This window comes from Moschus berezovskii, chromosome 28 (assembly GCF_049115385.1).
Source record: "Moschus berezovskii isolate FMDL1 chromosome 28, NW_MosBer_1.0, whole genome shotgun sequence".
Classification (NCBI taxonomy): Eukaryota; Metazoa; Chordata; class Mammalia; order Artiodactyla; family Moschidae; genus Moschus; species Moschus berezovskii.
The window spans coordinates 17,258,235-17,264,183 of NC_142487.1; the positions used below are offsets into that span (position 1 = coordinate 17,258,235).

Consider the following 5,949-nt stretch of genomic DNA (forward strand, 5'->3'; position numbering starts at 1 on the left):
TCTCCGCCCCCACCCTACATAGGGGGCCTCCGGGGCTCCCTTACCCCCATCTTTTGGCTCTGAAGCATCGCCCTTCTCTCCCCAGTTCTTTTTTTTTGCTGCAAAAAGCTTTATGGTTTCCATTTGGTTAAAGACTTGGGAGAGGCTCTAGGCTATTAAAAGTCTGCCTAGTGGCTGCAGAGAGGGGCTTCTGGCGGAAGCCTTGACATTGGGGAGGGGGGTTCTTCAAAGGCTGCTGGGCTTCCGAGGCTCCTAGTCATGCTTGAGGGTGAGTCTTTGGAGGAGGTAAGGGACCAGCCAGCCTGCAGAGGTTGGTCAGGTGGTCCCCATCTTCTAGGACATGTCCCTCCAGGAAGTCACAGAGGTGGGACTCTGTGCAAGCAGAACCCAGGCCATGCAGATCCAAAAGGGCCGGTTCTGGTGTTTCTCCATTAGAAGGGCGGCTTCCAGAGCGTCCTGGGTTTTACCCGACTCGTCTTGAGATGCTTCTGCGCATCCTGGAAGAGGGAGCGGCTGCAGCGCTGGTTTTGCATTTTCAAGAGATGCTAGGCACCCTTGCACTTCTCCTCAACCCATTCGTGGAAAAAGTGGCCCGTGCCCTCCAGAGCCACATCGTTGTGGTCAGTATAGAAGCCCAGAGAGAGGTAAGTGTAGGAGGCTGGCAGAGGTGTGTTGACCAGGAAGATGACAGTGGCTTCCACCTTAGTGGAATAATTCTGACCGTTCTGGGAGCTCATGGTTGATCGGTAATAGGGCCTGTGTGCGTGCTAAGTCGCTGCAGTCGTGTCTGACTCTTTGAGACCCTATGGACCGTAGCCCACCAGCTCATCTGTCCATGTGATTTCCCAGGCTAGAATATTGGAGTGAGTTTCCATGCACGTCTCCAGGGGATCTTCCCGATCCAGGAATCAAACCTGCGTCTCTTATGTCTCCTGCACTGGCAGGCAGGTTCTTTACCACTAGCGCCACCTGGGAAGCCCTGGTGATAGGGTGGTTGTTGTTCAGTTGTTCAGTGGTGTCCGACTCTTTGCAACCCCATGAACTGCAGCACGCCAGGCTTCTCTCCTTCACCATCTCCCGGAGCTTGCTCAAACTCATGTCCATTGAGTTGCTGATAGGTGTTAAGCTCAAAAAATGGTGTTGGCTGGCCCTGGTGATGGCGGAAAACTGAGTGGCTGATTCTGAAGGTTGCGTCTGCAAAGAAGGATGGAGGGTGGTCAGAGGCTGGAGCGAGGGGCATCCCTGGATCCATTCCGTCCGAGCACTGTTGAAGCAAGAGGCAGATCCTCGGGGCCACTGAGCGCACTGCCTCTCTCAGTTCTCGAAGACTCAGCTCCTACGAAACACACAGTGAATGTGGAAGTGAAACTGGAGGTCCTTTAGGAAACACCACACCCCACCCATCTCCCAAGATCCTGTAGCCACAGTCATCTCCAAAGGTGCCCAGATGTGTGTGTGTGACACACACACACGTGTGCCCATGTGTTTACACTCATGCCAATATGTCATCTATTAAAATTCCAGTTTTACAGACTTGTTTTAAAATTGCCCAAAGGACATGGAAAATAGCCCTGCTTTGAAGATGTGTGCATGTTGGAAAGGCAGTCTCAGCCCACATCTGATTTTCGGGTCTCTGGACTGAGTGGGGGTGGGGGGGGGCTGGCTCTCGGTTTCCTGCACTCTGGTCGGGGGGCGGTGGGCTGGTTTTGGGGTATTTTCATCGCCTGGACAGCCCCTGCTCTTCCAGTATGTGCCCTGGGTGGGGGCTTGCACTGGCCTGGGGCTGGCAGGGGGCAGCGGGTACTGAGGCTCAGGCCTGAGAGGGAGGGGCACTGGGAGGGGTCCTTAGGGTCAGGGGGACGGGGCAGCCAGGGGCCGGGTGAAATGTCACCGCACAGGACTCTCCTTCCCTGGGTGTCCCTGCTCCACACACTCGGGAGCCCTGCCAGTTGGCCGGCCTTGGCAGACAAACGCTTTACCCCTAGAGAGCAGCCCCTTTGGCCTCCTCCAGCCCTGCCCAGCCCCTGAGGCCAGTTCTCCCCATGATTCATTGGGCAGAAGAGAGGCAGGGAATGGACACGGAAGCACAGTCTACGGTGGGTGCCTGTTCCCTGGGCCCCAGTCTCCTGCCTACTGAGGTCAAGCTCAGGATGGATGCTCTGAGGAGTGACCGGGGGGCTCGGGGGGGCCACCAAGGCTGGGGGGAGGCTGCCACCTGGCAGGGGCACTGCACCACCCACCTCCCCACCTTGAACACCTCCTGTAGTGGCAGGCCTGCAGTTGAGCTACGGGACCCCAGGCAGGGCAGACACATGTTGGGCTAGTCCGGAGTGGCTTCTTGGAGGAGGCTGGATTGAAACTGGACTAATAGGATGAGCAACAGGGTGTGGGGGCTTCCCCCAGTGGCTCAGCAGGCAAAGAATCTGCTTGCCATGCAGTAAATACAGGAGACCCGGGTTCGATCCCTGAGTTGGGAAGATCCCCTGGAGAAGGAAATGGCAACCCACTCCAGGATTCTTGTCTGGAGAAGCCCATAGACAGAGGAGCCTGGCAGGCTACAGTCCATGGGGTCACAAAGAATCAGACACGACTAAGCGACTAACACACACACACAACAGGGTGAGGCCTCCTCGGAGGCAGCCAGGACATGCGCTCTGCTCTGGCCACGTGCAGGGCTCCTTCTGCCCCCTCCGCCCCCCAGCCCCGCTCCCCTGAGGCCCGCTGTGCCGCAGCTTTCTGCGGCCAAAGTGCTGGTCCCTCAGCACCCCATCTCTTCCACAGCAGGCGGGGAAGTGCCTCCCCTGAGGCTGTCACCCAGGTGACTTCAGTTCAGAACCAACACTGTTGGCAGCCTGCCCGGGGCAGCTGCCACTACGAAGCCCCCTGTCATCCGCTGAGGCCCCCACTGCCCAGGCCTCGCATCTCTAGCGTTCCTGCAGCCCCAACCGCAACACGCTTGTCATCCCTGTGGCAGACTGGACGACCCAGCTGCATAGACACCCACCGAGTAGCCAGGCCAGCTGCTCCGAAGCCAGGTTCCTTCTGGTGGGGCCGGGAGGACCGCACGGATGCCCCGGATGGGGCTGTATGTGCAGGAGTCAGCTTCGCCTTTGGGAACTGGTGGGCCCCACTCCCCTGCAGTGCCCCCTTACTTCCCAGGTACGTTTCGTCACTTCTGCCCCAGATGTTCCTTGGGGGCCTTACAGATGTAGCAGGTTGATGGGCGCCCCAACGGTGCTGCTGTGAAACTCTTCACAGCAAAGGGCCCCGACAGGGACTCCTGGGCGAGGGAGGTGGGTTCGTCCAACCAGCCTGGGCAGGGCTGCCTGGCAAAACCCACTCTGAGCCTGGTCTTAAAGGGGGGACAGAGAGACAAGGAGAGGAAGGGGGATCCAGGGAGAGCCTGGGCCCAGGCAGTGGTGTTGATGTTAGACCCTCTCCCTGCCCAACCCTGGCCTCCAGGAGTTCACAGGGTAAAGCCAGGTCTCCTCTGGGACCGCCAGCCCTAACTCCCCCTGGCCATGGCTTTAGGGGATTTAGGGGTGGGGGCTTTGGGGGTGGGGGCGTGAGGAGGCTGGGAACCGGTAAGCCTCAGGGGTTCAGTTTGGGCGCCTGGGGACCCCTCCCAGGCTGGGGGCTCCTCTATGTTAATCCCCAGAAGGTTCCTGAGTTCCCCAGCCTGGCCGGTGGGCCCCTTCAGGAGCCAGGCTGGGCTGGGCAGGAGGCGTTGTGCTACGGTGAGGACAGATGTTTCCAGTTTGAGGGCTCGGTTGTCATAAATTGTTTGTTCCCCACCAAACCCTGTTTTCTATTAAGCTGACTCTGTGAGACGGAGGAGCCGCCATTTGTCCATTTAGGTTGTATGTAGGAGCCTTGGCGGAGAAGGCAATGGCAAGCCACTCCAGTACTCTTGCCTAGAAAATCCCATGGATGGAGGAGCCTGGTAGGCTGCAGTCCGTGGGGTCGCTAAGGGTCGGACATGACTGAGCGACTTCACTTTCACTTTTCACTTTCACACATTGGAGAAGGAAATGGCAACCCACTCCAGTGTTCTTGCCTGGAGAATCCCAGGGACGGGGGAGCCTGGTGGGCTTCCGTCTATGGGGTCACACAGAGTCGGACACGACTGAAGTGACTTAGCAGCAGCAGGAGCCCTGGTGAGGAAGTGGCTGTGGGTCCGTCCACCCCTCACACATCCTGACCTTGGAACAGGCCCTCGTCCTGAGAACGGTCCCCTGGCTCCCTGGCAGTCTCATTCAATTGAAAGGTTTGAGAGCTGGGACTCAGGAGACCTCTGGATGGGGGCGTCTCTGTCTTTCCTCTCTGCCCCTGATCATAGTCTACTGTTGGGTACCCTTCCAGCCCTGCCTCTTATTTCCTTCTTCCTAAAAGAGACTGATTTACATTCCAGTATTCACTCCCCTCTTATACAGCTGATCCATCCAGGTTCCAGATCCTGATTAGTTTGATACGATGGGGGAAACCTCTCCTTGCCAATGATGCTATAGGAAAAGGCGTGGGAAGGAGGCCTGGGCTGGAAATGTGAGGGGAACTCTGGAAGAGAAGACCTAAGCTGTGTCCTAGATGAGATCATGCCTTGATGCAACATCAGGAACTGTGGCAGCCTTCTTGTGACTATGCGGTAAACCAGTCAGAGGGTGTCAAAGGTACAGATGGGCAGAGTATGGATCCTTTAGATGGCATCAGGCTGCTGCATGAGTCCTCTTTGAGACTTCTTATCATGTGAAATAATACTAGCTATTATTTATCGAGTGCTTACAATGTTCTAGAAGCTGTGCTAAATGCTGGCATATTCGACAAGTGTTTCTTGAGGTCAGGTTTTTGTTAAAGGTGTGGGATACAGACATGCAGAAATCAGACATAAATCCCTGACTCAGAGAATTTAGCTTCTCTGTGCTTTAAGCATTATCTCACTTAAGATTCAAACAACTGCATGAGGTAAAGCGACAGATGCCACAATTTGGTTCAGTCAGTACACTTCCACCTCTGTGGACTGGACTTTCCTGACAGGGGCTGGAGAGCAAGAGGCTTCATTTTCTAGGCTCCCCTGCAGCCGGGGTTCTGCAAGCACCTGGCTTTCCCCAAGTGCACCGGCTGAGGCGTGGGTGGGAGAGAGCATGGGGAGGTGGCAGGTACGGGCATTCAGGCAAAGTGGTGCCTCTTGGTTCCTCTGCGGCAGCTGTGGGAAGAGTTTAGTGACTGGACTCTAATCTGCGTGGAGGGGTGCTGAGTGCTGGGTAGGGTAGCAGTCAGGCTGCCTCTCAATCCTGGGGAGGAACTGGCTATTTCTCCTGGCTGTGTACCTTAGTTCCCCAGCCCAATATCCAGAAATAAATCCTTTTCTGCCTAAATTAGTTTGTGTATGCTACATAATTGCTGCAAATAACATCACCTAAAATGTGCCTTTGAGCTTGAGGAGGTGGTTGGGTTGTAGATGGTAAGAATCCACTCACAGGGGGTGAGAAACCAGTGTTTCTTGTTGGGCAGTGGGAAAGTATTAGGTCAAGCTGCTTCCTCCCATACTTAGGAAGGAAGGCCACGGCCAGACATTGGGCTGGGTGCAGGGGCAGGCTGGATGTGGGCTTGTTTTCTTTGAGGGGTGTGTGTGGTGCTCCTTGCCGGGAAACAAGACTGTTCGTGGGTGATGGAGACCCGCAGGAGATTCCTCCTTCACTCCCTTTGCAGCTTCAATAGCAATGGTGAGCCTTCCAGCTCATGAATCTAATATGCCTCCACTTACCTAGGGTTTTCATTTCACTCATTTTTCTTTTAAGATTGATCTCTGGGTACTTGATGGAGTTTTAAAAAGCTACTGTAAATGGTACACTTACAAATTTTCCTTTTCTCATTGTTCTTGGTGTATAGAAACACGAATGATTTTTGTACATGACCTGGTGCCCAGAAGCCTTGCTTGTTCTGCCCATTTAT

General features: G+C 55.4%; 1 pseudogene; it reads right to left on the reverse strand.

The window, feature by feature from the left end:
• Window positions 1-252: 252 nt before the first annotated feature.
• LOC129549602 (ferritin light chain pseudogene) lies at window positions 253-737 on the reverse strand (annotated as a pseudogene).
• Window positions 738-5,949: the final 5,212 nt, after the last annotated feature.